Source organism: Strix uralensis, chromosome 1 (assembly GCF_047716275.1).
Source record: "Strix uralensis isolate ZFMK-TIS-50842 chromosome 1, bStrUra1, whole genome shotgun sequence".
Classification (NCBI taxonomy): Eukaryota; Metazoa; Chordata; class Aves; order Strigiformes; family Strigidae; genus Strix; species Strix uralensis.
In genome coordinates, this window is record NC_133972.1 from 170,667,260 (window position 1) to 170,680,735 (window position 13,476).

Genomic DNA, 13,476 nt, shown 5'->3' on the forward strand with positions numbered 1-13,476 from the left:
GAGCAAGGCATAACACTAGCTGTTGAAAGCACTGAAACAGCACGAGACAAGCAGTGCTGCCACCACACAAAGAAAACCTCCCCCTTCTACTAAGGCTGAATAAGCAGGGGCTTGTAGTCTATGACACAACTAAACTTTCACTTCATTTAAATCCCCATCTCAGAATTCATCATCTACGCTGCACACCATCTTCTTCTAAAGGTGCTTTAGTCTCCTGAAGAAATCTACTTGGTTGTTTATTAATTTCACATAGGCAACAGATTTCCATCAACAAGGGAACGAAACCCAGAGTATAAAGCTCAATTTCTTATAAAAATGAAATATTGAGGCAAACTCTAGGCAGAATATGGAACAGAAGTGTATTTGGTTGTTATATCCTGCTCCTTCTTTTGACTCCATTCTTTGATTTTTACAGGAACTCTATGTTATTTTTATTTCCATCCACAACCAGAGAAATACAAGTAATAAATTCAATCTAATATTCACAAAGCATACAAGAAGAGAGTCAAAATATTCCCACAGGAGAAGCACATGCCATATACATTTTTCCCCTTATTTCTCTTATAAACTTCAATCTTTAAACTGTACCACCAAAATACGTGGGCAAAATAAAAGGAGTATTATTCACTTCTGGAAATGGATTGACTTTCCTGATAACCACTCATTAATTAATATGCCCAAAGCAATATATGTATATATGCACCAAGGTATATAATAACAATGCTATCCTCCTCGGAGGAAATTCCTCCTCCCCCATCAGCCAAAAATCACACAATTTACAAAGGTAATGCTAAACAAGAAATCCACATAAATCTGAAATTATTAGGATTATCCTGATAATGAAGATTTAGTATCTAGTCTAACTAGATGCTTTTATAACTGCTTAAATAGAATTTAATACAAATGACAAGAGACTTCCCCTTGCCTCCACACCACATAGGGTTTTTTAAAATTACTTTTAGTTCCCCAGACCATAGCAAACAGCTTACAAAAGGTTACACACGTTGCACAGATGTACACTCTTAGCTTCACCTTTTAGCTTAAAGACTCCCTGAAAACTCAGAAGTAGCACTAAATGTCAATTCCAGCAGCTTCTGCCTCTGAATTTTAACACTGTTTAAAAAAACTATCAGATCAACAAGTTTATTCTTTACTTTCATAAGGAACATCTCAAATGCAGGGTGCGTCATTAATACTAGTTTCCAGCAGAGGCTGTACTGAGAAGAGACAGCCATACTTACCACATTTTGTCTTCCTACACATTTTCACTACAGATTACTTAAATCTGTTCCTCTATCCCGGTAATGACTTACTCTGTCCATGATAAAATGCTGAGAAACATTTTTGACTTGTTTTAAAACAGATTGAAGTTACAGTTAAGAGGAAGCCTACTGGTGCAACATCAAAATGCAAGCTATCATATTAAAGAGTCATAGACATGAAAAAAAAAAGCATAGTTTCACGAGAAGTTCCTATTATTCCGAAAGCAAAGCTCAGTTTATTAACATGTAATAAAATAGTCACTCATTAAAGGGCAATACCAAAAGGAGTAAGAAAACCCATCCTCTAAGGCCACTTCATTAACTTGCTTGCACAGTTTGGAAGTCTTGCATGTTTTCTTCCATAAAATTTTTAAGTCTATGACAAAATGGCAACTAAGCTAATTGTTCTATTATCAGTAACCAGTTAATAATTCTGTTTTTCAAGCCATATCTAGGGAACACCTACATCTACAGAAAAGCATGACAGTTTAATTTACAGAAAAGATGTTCTCTCCATGACCTTTACAGCCATAACCAAGAACAGCAGTCCACAAAGAACATACAAGATGCTTCACCTGCAACAGCTTTACATCAAAGCTGCACAATTTCAGGGAATAGCTAATAAGATAACAGAGAGAACTTGCTTACAACAGCTTGGAGAAAACTATCATTTTTTGGGGTTACTGTCAACGACCTTCTGACTATCAGTGTAAATCTGAAAATAACAACCCCACATTCTTTACCTGTTAGCATCACTAAAATCACTGCTGGATAGAACTCCAGAGGTCATTTTGTCAATCTGCCACTCCTGACATAGGGATAAACAGCATTTCCCTTCTGACAGATGTCTAATTTGTTCTTAAAGACTGTCAGCAACAAGAGTCCCCTCCCTAATCTAGCCCAATGGTTTGTTATTCTTAGAAGTCTGCCTCCCCAAGTAACCCAAATCTTCAGTCCTATTATTCAAAGCAACTATTTCTTGTTTTAGCCCCCATAAGCCTTTTTCATCTTTCTAGTAGCCTAATGCATGTGAATAACTTAAGACTACAAGGAGATAAAAAGTTAACATCTTAATTTGTTCAGTTCTTCTGTGTTATGTTCTTCAGGTATCTTCTGCTACTGAAAGCATCCAAAAAGAGAGGAAACCCCTTTTCTACAGTGCCCAAAACTGAAACAGCATTCTAACTAAATCCTGCCAGTACTGAATTCAGTAGAACAATTACTCCAAGTATTTACCCCCTTGCTACACCACAGTACAGCATTTCTTTTTCTGCACCAGCAGAACAAGGTTAATCACAAACTGAGCACCAATCAATCAATAACCTGCACATCCCACCTTACTCAGCTCTTGCAGAACTTGAAAACTATGTTTTGAGCAGACCTTTGAACAACAAAATTCAAAATGCACTAAACACAGTAGGAAGAGAGGCGGTAGAGTTAAGAGGCACCAGAACAAGTACAGAAAACAGCCAGCTTTGCGATTTATTCAAATTAAAGTGAAAATGACAAGATAATTAATAAACCAATTGGAATCTAGAAGCCTCCAGGATATAGTGCTTAAGCCTGAAATAGAAAATGAGAACTGATAAAAATTCAGAATTACTTCTTTAGCCATTAATTAACAGCATTCCCATAATGGTGCTATTAGCACAAGAAAGAACAGAAACTGTAATTTGTAAGATTTGCGAAGAGCTTCACTGCAAGCAAGAGACCCTTACATGTCAGCAGTGTGTAAAGGTTTCCTGGGTGAAGGCTGGCAATGGAAAACTAGTTAAAAATGTAACGAAATTAAACAGTCTTCAATACAACTAAAAATGGAACTTAAGAGATTAAAACCCTCCAACTTGTGGCTCCTCACTTGGGATGTGCATTTTTATATATATATATTATCAACCAGCTTTCCCTCCCCCACTCATAAACTAAAATGCAAATGCAGTTCTGCATCAGGCATCGTGAAAGGTTAACAAGTATGTGAATTAATTGCAATGGCCATGCCAAGGTTCATTCCAAGCAGTAACATAGCACCTTAAATGAACAACTCTGCTCCAACATCATGGTTTCTACTTCTCCCTGTGAGGGGTACTTCAAACCCCTCTACAGAAAACACTTCAGAATTGTCATGTGTTTATGTGCCAGTGGACAAAGCCCAAGCAAAGCGCTGTCCTTATTTTAAAGGGGAATAAACAACAGCACAGCAGTTAGCTGAACCATCCAAAGGAAAAAAAATAATCCCTAGAAGAAGTAGAAATAGAATTCTTGCCTCTTGACGTCCAATACTGTGGTTGTATCAGTGTTTCCTATCTCTTTCCACCACTGGTTAACAAAAACAGTGGTATCAGGCACGAGAGGTCCTAAGCACTGGCAAAAATACAAGAATACTTCCACCAAGTTCTGGAACTTGCTGGGGGAAAGAGTGAAGAAAGGGAGATAAGGACTAACACAAAATTAAAGAAATATGAGGTTTAACTCTTTACAAAGAGTTCAAACAACTGAACTAGGAAGGTACATGTTACACATTATTTTTGTGTGCTACTGTCTAGTCTGTAAATTTAATTATGAAGAAGTATCTCTGCCTTTAAACAGCTTCCACTAAAGAAGAGCATCAGCAAAGAAGCAAAAATGAAGGAGGAGACTGCTAAAACCTGAGGTATAAGCAGGCATAAAAGACAAGAGCATTCAGCCACCAGCAAAAGGAATTTCTGCTTGAAGAAAAGTGTATTAGAAATTGCAGGGAAAAAAACTGGCACAGCTTGGTTAATTAACCAAACATAAAAAAGAATTGTGCTCTTTTAAACACTAATTCTATTTTTCTCCTTTCTGTATTAACCTTTACTTGAAAAAAGTGGACAAGAAAAATTCCCATATTCTAAACCAAAACACAGACAATTTTTCCCTCAAAGGACAGAAAGATTACATCTGTCTAGTCCAAAAAAGGAAATCAAGAACAGATACCTATGTGAAAATAAGAAAATGGTAGTAGATTTTATGCCTTCACACCATCTTTCATAGAAAAAGAATTTAAAAGATTGCCTAAAATCAGGAAGAGGAAATTCTCTTTTAAATATCACAGAATTTCTGAATCTCAATACTACAGAGTATTACTGAGAACAAACTAGCCTCAGCATTCACACTGAACACAAAACCTACAACAGACAGGATGAAACAGGTATTGATTGATATAAATCTTCACCACTGGGTATAACTCAGACACTAGGATTTCCAAATCTCTTACTGGTACCTTCAGCAGCAGTGATCTTGAAGGCAATGCTAGGAAATGAAGTATCAAATGTTGATGGACCAGAGACCTTACTGGCTATTGAACATCCTACAGGTCGTATCAGTAGACACTCCTTGCAGCATTAAGAAGGACCTGGGAAAAAAAGCTACGTACCTGGTTAAAGAGCTGCATTCAGATCTGCAAAATATATCATTTAGCTCATTCTGCACTTCTGTTAAACTAGACTTTTGCTACCCCCTTGCAACAAAATTATTTGCTATCCTAGCATCAAGAAAACAGGGACAAGTAGCAGCTCCTCCTTCCCATATTTAAAATAAAAAATAAAATTTAAAAAAAAAAATCAGCTGCTGCTTCAAATCCTTCCCAGGAACTTCAATGGGACTAAAGGAAAAATTATCTTTGCCTTCCAAAGATACTTTATAGACTCAGATGGTCTGCTCCCTCTCCCCTCCCCCAAAACAAAATAAAACAAAAGCAGGAATTGCACATTTTCATGTGTGGGTAAACAATGAAAAACCCCAACCATGGCAGCAGGAAGCAGGAGTAGTTAAGTCAGTAGAGCCCTCTGACCTCTTTCTTACTGTCCCGAACAGTGAGAACAGCTTCAGCTCTGTCACTGCAGTCTCTGCAAAGGCAATGACAAGTGCCTCATTTAAGGACTCTTGACATACACTGTCTAAATGCTTCTAAATTTATTGTTCATCAACATACCTAGAACGGTAACAGTGGCAAAGAATATGTACTCTCCCGTTACTGTCTCCGGAACAACTGATGCACATGCTTTGCTTACACATTCTGGTCAAAAGGAAGGAAATTAGTCCAATGTCTTAAAATTAGTTAAATTACAGTTCCATGAGCAGGGAAAGGGTCAGGATTAAGATTAAAGACTAAGCTTTAAACTAACCTATATTGCACTCTATGAAGTTGGATGGAACCCCGCAGCAAAATGAAACCAAGTTGAGTCCTTGTCAGATCCCCCTCCCAGAAAAAAAAAAAAAAAAAAAAAAAAAAAAAACACAAAAAGGTAATACTTCAGTGTAATAGGAAGCTAACAAAAACTACTTAAACTTTTTTATATGCCCTTTCTGCACTAAACATGATAAAAAAGGGCAGAGGACCAATGCAGAGTTAGAGGGTGGAAAGAAGTCTCGGAGTCATAAGGGACAAAGGAAATCCAATACAGGAGAGTTTTACCAGTTCAGCTGTGGACTGCTGCAGATCTGAAGAAAATTTAGATGTACCCACAATTAACACTGATGCAAGTGAATCTTCAGATGTTCTCTAACAAGCCTGTTGCCTTCAGCTTTTGTTATTCACCTGTTCTTGACAGAAATTGCATCCAAGCCTTGTAAACCAGATCTCAGAAACGGTTCTCCAATTTCTTCTTAATCAACGAACCAGACACCAATGATCTGCATCCCCAGATTTCAAGTATGCCAGCTCCCTCCAACAACACATCCCTCTGACATAGCTTTCAAAACACTCCCTTGCAAATTTTAGTAGTTCATACACCTTTTAGCACAACACACCTGGATAATGACAACTGTCTCTCTTCTGTCTGCTTTCATACAAATAGAGAAAATCAGATCAAGCCATCTAAAGTTTTTTGTGCTTTTGGTTGATTTGTGTTTTTTTGCACGGCTGGGGGTTTTTTTCCAATTATTTTCTATTCATGAAGACCAAACACTCAAAAGTCCCTGCAGCTACAAGACTTGCATCCCAGTGTCAGGAACACTAAATGATGAGTAAGCACCAAACTCCTACCTTAGGAAGCTTACATGGTAGAAAGAACACAGAGTTACAAAGGAATGGGGTAGGGAAAATAAAAATTTAAGCCCACAACAAAGCCTGCAGGTTTTTAAGCTCTTCAGTCCCTAAATAGCCACTTTCTTCAACAGTTCATCTGATTAGCCATCAACCACAGAGCTTTCAGAAAGATCTGCTTGATCATCTCCACAGAAGTTCTTCCTCTCCTACACTAAAAAGACTATTTAAAACCAGATAACTGTCTATCACATTTTCCATTAAATTTCCCTTTCTGCCAACTTCATGTCTTTCTAACAGACATAATAAACCAAATTCATTGAACACTGTGGTAGAACACACTGAATTTCTGAGGTTCCTAAGGGGCAGTCATATACAAATCAAGAGACTCACTTGAAATTCCTAACAGTTTACTAACTCTAATCTTGCATTAATCTGCATTAAATTTCTAAGTTTATTTCAAACACTTAAAAAAATTAAAAAGACAGCTTTTAGAACAAAATAATCATCCTATAGAAGTTACCATTCAGGGAGACAAGGACCACTGTAGTTCAGGTGCTAAGTACATTCAAAATTAGTTTTAGACTGTTCCTAAATCATTTCTGCTATCATTCCATACAAGAGCTCAAAGTGATACAGCAAGGATTCATTTGTTGCAGGTTTTAAAATCCTGAATTCTAATTAAAACTTTTTCAAGAAATTAAGCCAATATATCCATGTTTTCAAGTTTCTCAGGTACTTGAAACTTTAGAACTACAGTAACACAAGATGAGACGAAAAACACATTTAGTCTGGAAACCAACATCTGACGGAGCTTAATATCAGTCACACACTTGAGTTTTCACTGACAGCTGTCTGAAATGAGGACTCATAAGCTTACTGGTAATAAGTAAATAAAACCCAAGCTTTCACTGCTAGCATTCCAGAGTGGTAGCTATAACAGAGGAAAAAAAATCTGGAGTATAAATTCTAGCATAAGAGTGTCCTTTTTAAATACTTTATATCAATTTATTGAAATTTGTCCAGAATGTGAGAATATGGAATAATCCACATCACATTTAAAGCTACAAATATTCAATTTAAGACAAAAAAATTATGCAAGACTAAAAACATACAAGACTTGTATATACAGGTTTTTACAGCAAAATGACAGCCTACTTACAGTTAACTACATTCTGCAAAACATTACTAGTGTTTAAACATCAGTGCAGGTAGCTGTCAAAACCAGTTCTTAAATATATGTGTATGTATTTACGTACAACCAGCAACGCAATGTACTTCAAAACTGTACTCTGACAACACAGAAAGTTGTCCATCACAGTGAATTCCACAAATCCTAAGAGATATAAAAGGAATGGGAATAGCCTGTGTTATTATGAGCGTTACATCACATGAAAGAGAGCACTGCCACACATGGCAATGCCTACCAAGGGAGGAAAAAATTGATCATTTTGTTATACAAATGGCAAGAAATAACTTTTTGTTTCCAGAGATGCTCAGTTTCTTGAGTTACCTTCCTACCGAAAAAACCCACCGCATTTATATATACATTAAAAAAACTGAAGATAATCTCCTAAAGCATCAGAGCCTCCTGGTTTACTACTTTCCAAAAAGCACTCCTGCTTTTCTCTCCTATTATCGTCCCCCCAAATATCTATTAGCTTGGTGGAATTTACAAAACCAAGATTCCCCCATTCAACTACTAGGCATCATGTGGTAAACCATTATATTTTTAAATAAAGTGCCCTTTCAACAACATGGAACATACTTTGAAGCAAAGTTGCGTTGCTAGATATCCAGAAGCTGAAACAATTTTTAAAGCTATTTCAGCAAATTACATATTCAAGACACAGAGTGCTATTCTGAGAACATTAATTTCTGGATTAAGTACTCCAATACACTACTAGTTGATTGCTATGTAAACTACACATGCTTATTCTTTTAATAATACCTAAAGCTGAGGCTGAATAAAGCTTAGAGCTTTTGACATATAGTCCTATGCCATCTTTCTTTTACGTGTACATTTTAACCTTCTCACAAAATAAAAGGTCAGCCAACACAAACATCAATCCAAGCCATGTTCTACAAAAACTGAATTTAAGACATAACAGCAGAAAAGACAAATTAATTTCAGAACTGTTCTTCTCTTGTTGAATAGCCTGTAGGGTTTAGTCCTATGAGAGAAAAGGTTTCCCAGCAACTAGTGTCCCCTCCCTCTTTTGGGTTGTTTTTTTTTTGGTCTGTTTTGTTAACAGTACCCCAGATTTTAAGTCCATTAAATTTATTGCACGGGCTCCAATCTCAAAGGTACACATACACATTCCTTACAGAATCCCAGCCATAAACCTCGCTTTAAGAAACCCAAAGGCTTGGTCCCCATCTGCAAATCACACCATAGGGGCAGAGGTGTTTCAACGAAGATACAAGGTAGGATAACAGCCTGATTTCAGAGGTAACAAAAAAGGAGTGGGTGGAGAAAGGAAGTGGTGGAATTTTGGATATGGTCAACATCAGTAAGATAACAAGCTGTTCCAAATAACTACGTAACATTTAATATTTTCTGGCCCCAATCCAGTTATGCTCTTGACCTTACCCAGGTCTAATAGAATCAGAGATGATAAAGGCAGATTAGCTTTGAGGAACATGGGACTTTTCCAATTAACACCGGGGAAAAAAAAAAAAAAAAAGGCTATTAACCAAAGGAGTCTGAATTTTTAAGAAACATTGCAATACCACTTCACTTTTAAGCTAACATTTACATTAAATACTTCAATATGAATCCTCAAGTGTTTCTCCTTTCAAGTGAACTTTTTATTCAATGCATTTACTACAGCTTTGCTATTACCCTAGTCAAACCGCCAAAAACTGAGCTGCAGGCTGACGATGCAAGAGTGCGAGGGCCTACAGGATACACTCTGCTTTCAGAGCACTTAAATAAGACTGACTGCAAGTCAGCTAACACAGAAACAATACAGTGAACAGTCTTTCAGCCAGAAAAAAAAAAAAAAAAAGGGGAGAAATCAAAGAGAAAGACTACCCTCTGTTCCAAAAAAGCATCATCTGAGAAAAGGAGGTTTGGAAAGAGAATGGATGTGAAAATTGGCAATATACAGCATACGCTTCAACATTAGTCCCAGGGATTTGAGGAGAAAAATACTGTTACAGCTGCAGAAGTACAATTCTCACCATACTCCAAAACCGGGTTTACAACCGAAAAAAGAAATATCAAATTTCTTCAAGAAGCGCAAAGGCTCCTCCATCTAATTCAACTTCTGTGGCACCAGCCGGGTCACTCAAAAGCCACGCTGAGGAACACTTGCTCCCCCTTCCCCGCTACAGATTTAGAAGACTATCCCCGGGTGAAAACGTGGATGTGACCAAAGAGCTGCCCCTGCTTCTCTTTGGATCACACAATCCTACTCTCCAGCGAGTGCAGTAACAGAACCAATTAAAAAAAAAAAAAAAAAAAAAAACAAACCACACCAAAACAAACAACACAGAACCACCAAAACCAAACCCCCAAAAACCCCAACACGCAAAAAAGAAGAAACCTCCACCACTTCCCCTGCGCTCCCACCCCGGCTGTAAGAGGCAACCAGAGATTTACCAGCACGGCTGGAGAGAGGAAGGGGCAAAGCCAGGCAGCCCGGCTCCGGCAGCGAGGGGACACCTCCTCCTCCTCCCTTCCCTTTCCCTTTGTTTACTTTACGAACCGTCCCGCTCCGCCTCGCCGAGCCGCGGCCCCGCCGAGCCGCAGCACCGAGCCGCCCCCCGCCACATCCGGTGGGACCGGCCCGGCCCCGGGGCGCAGGGAGGGCCGGCGGCGGGCCGAGCCTCCCGGGCGGGGGGGGAAGGGGCAGGCGGTGCACCACGGACCTCTCCCCGCAGCCTCCTCGTCTCCCCTTCCCCTCCCACCCTGCCCGGCCCCCGCAACACCGCCCAGCGAGGCTCCCCCACAGGCGCCGCCGGGGAGGGAAGCGGCTCTGGCCGGACCCCCCCAGCCCACCCCGGTACCCGCCTTCCCCCTCGGCCGGCCGGAGCCCTTCGCTCGCAGCCCGGCCGCGGGGTGCCCTCAGCCACGGGAGCCCGGGGCGTGCGGTTCGTGTGTGCATGTACGTGTGTGCACACACACACACGCGTGCCCCGGGGGGGGGGGGGGGGGGGGAGGTGCGTGTCTCCTGTGCCCCCTCCCCGCTGTCCAAGGCAGCCCCTCCCGAGGGATCCCGAGGAAACGGGAGGCTCTTCCCCCGAGGAGACGGGGCCGCCGTCGCACCCCGGGGTGCGCACACACACACACGGAAGGGAGATGCCGCTGTCCCCCCGCACCCCTTTTTCCACAGCGCACCCCCCCGTTATATAAGTTGGGGCCGCTGCGCCTCACTCCGCCTGTCCCCTTCCCCCTCCTCAGGCAGCCCCTGCCGCCAGCACTCACCGCGCTGCAGGCAGCCGCCTCCGGCCGGCCGGCCCCCGGCGGACGGAGGGGCCGCGGCGAGCTGGGGTGAGAGGAGGGAGAAGCAGCGGAGTTGTCCCGCCAGCGCCGGCTGCCGAGGCCGCCCGCCCGCCCCGCGCTAGGTGGGTCTGTGCGGGCAGCTGCCTGCCCGCCTGCCCGCCCGCCCCGGCCACTCCAGGCCGCTCCCCCGCCCTCCCGGCGCGCTGCACCATGGGATGCGCGGCTGCCCTCTCCCTCCCTCCCTCCCCGCTTGGTTCGCTCCCCACACTAACATGGCTGCGGGGGATGGAGAGGGGGGGTCAGGCTGCCGCCCCTCAAACCGGGGGGGGGGGGGGGGGGGGGCGGGAAGCCGCCCGGCTCCGCCTGCGCAGGCGCGGCCTGCGGGCCTCAGGTGGCGCGAGCCGCTACTCCCCGCCACTGCGATGGCGGCGGGGCCCTGGGCCGGCCTCAAGGGCCCTTCCCTCGTTCCCCGAGGCAGCGCGGATCCTGAAGGGCCGATGGAAGGCGGGTGGGGGCTGTTAGCTCGGGAAGAGGGGAGGTTTAACCCTTGTCCTCACTCCGCTTTCCAGAAGCGGCTCCCCAGCTCCCGTCCTCGGTGTCTCACTCTTCCCTGTGGGCGTCCCAGATGCTCGGAAGCGGGAAAACGCCTCAGTTCTGTGGCCTTTTCTGGGCCCTCCGGCCTCGCTTCATTTCCACGGTGGCACCGGTTGGCACAATTGTTCTCTTGTTTCAAGAGGGGCATATTCTTTTTCAAGGAAATACTTGCACATTATATATGACCACAGCGTTTGCATGCTTGTCAGTCATTGAGTACATTTAATAACCTAAGTCTGAAGTAGTAATTATAAAAGTCCCTGTCAATCCGTTGCTTATCTCTAGTGGCAGTTGAACTCAGATCTTGCTCTTCCAAGTGCCCTAGGCAGCCTGAGCTTGAGCAGATCCTGAGCCTCCACCTCTGGAAGTTGCCAATGTGTCTGGAAACTGGAGGTAGGATGCATTTTGCTTTGGTTTAAGCCTCCCTGCAGCTGAGCTAGCTGCCGCGGCTGCCTTTATAGTTCATGGGGAACTAGTCAATGGCATTTGGGATGTCATTGATCTGATTAAACATGAGTAGTTTACTTCAGGGTAAAGCAAGTCACACTCTTAAACTTACCTACGTTGATTAGTTTTCCAAGCACTATCAGGAAACTCAAGCAAGACATGCTAAACAAGTAGACACCTAGATTGTAAATACAATTTTTCAGGTGAATGTCACCTAAAATGTCCCAAGCCCCTACAGGAGCCAATCCATCAGGTAAGCTCTAAACATGATACAAATACATTAAGCACCATATAACAATAAGTCCTAGAATCTCTATTTTAAACAGCGGTACAGTATTCCTATCCATCTTTTATAGAAATGCTTGGCCATTAGAGGAGAGACAACACACTCTACCCTTTCTACTGGAGCTGGACTACTATGCAGGAAGGAAGGAAGGAAGGAAGGATGATTTCAGTTATTTTATAATTATTGGTCTTGGGATCACTATTGATGCTCTTGCCAGAAAAGGTAGAAATGTGTTAATTAAAATTACTGATGACAGAAAGTTGGGAGACATCAATAAAGAGGATGTTCACAGTAACACACAGGAAAAATTGAATGCTCTTGAGGACTGGGATAGTAAAAATGGAAGGAAATGCATGAGTAAACCAGTATATTTTCTGATTAGTATACAGGAAAGGGGTGGTATAAATATTGGAAAGAGAAAATGAAAGGGAAAATGGAGCTTCATAAATTTTTTTATGATATGGTTATTAGCAATAGCAGGGAATTGCACTAAATGACCCTTCCAGGCATTTGATCCCAATCATTAATTATTGCTCCTTTGTCTCAAACTTCATCCAAAGACGTCAGTGCTCTAGCTTCTGAGCAAACTTGTGAAGAAGATAGTTATCCCCATTTTCTACCCTGGAAAGCTGAGACAGTATTCAAGTTGCCAAATTCACACATTATTCACTGGATGAACAGGCCTAAAAGCAAACAGCTCCTCTCCAGGGCTATACCCTATTCATACAAGATAGTAGTAATACCTACTTTCTGTCATGTGTAGTATATCCTATCGATTTTATATACAGGTTTAATAAACATTTCAAATGTCCTTGCTTTAATAAATAATTACTATTCCTGTGTTTTTATAACTTTATCCTCTGCAGGTTCTCAGGGCAACATCAATGTACCAACTATTTCCATTTTACAGGTGGAGAAACTATTGAGCAGTGTGGGAGATTTATTGAGGAGACAGAGTAAAGCTGGAGCAATGGTAGAACTGTGAATCTGATTCTTATATTTCTGCTCAATCTTTTCATAGTTATACTTTTCCATATGGAAATGAAGTTTGAAGTCCATGGGAGCTTTCCTATTGATTTTAATGGGATGAAGGCAAGCCCAAAATGATATATCAAATTGATGGTTTGTAGGACGAGTAGGATGATAGTCATGGCTTCTGTAGGGACTATAAGGCATCCAGATTCAAATCTCTGCTGGTTTCCCTTTCACCTTCAGGGCCTCATCAAAAAAAAAAAATGCCTGTGGGAAAGGCACTTCCAGAAGCTCATCCATCCCACCTATTGAGAATACAATGAATCATTCTGTCAGTACCCCTATTTTTTTCAACTGAGTACAGGAGAGCCTAGGTAATTAGCCTAAATCTTTACATAGCTAAACTTTTCTAAGTTGTGACTTGCACCTTTGTCTTCTGAGATTCTTGTTTTCTTCTGATTCT

The 13,476-nt window shown here is 41.7% G+C and overlaps 1 protein-coding gene across 1 annotated transcript in view; it reads right to left on the reverse strand.

Moving 5' to 3' along the window:
* Window positions 1-10,901, reverse strand: part of PTK2 (protein tyrosine kinase 2) — a 230,008-nt gene extending 219,107 nt beyond the window's left edge. The window contains exon 1 of the mRNA XM_074888817.1: window positions 10,697-10,901. The gene's annotated coding sequence lies outside the window, so the exon portion shown is untranslated. The remainder of the gene's footprint in view (window positions 1-10,696) is intronic.
* Window positions 10,902-13,476: the final 2,575 nt, after the last annotated feature.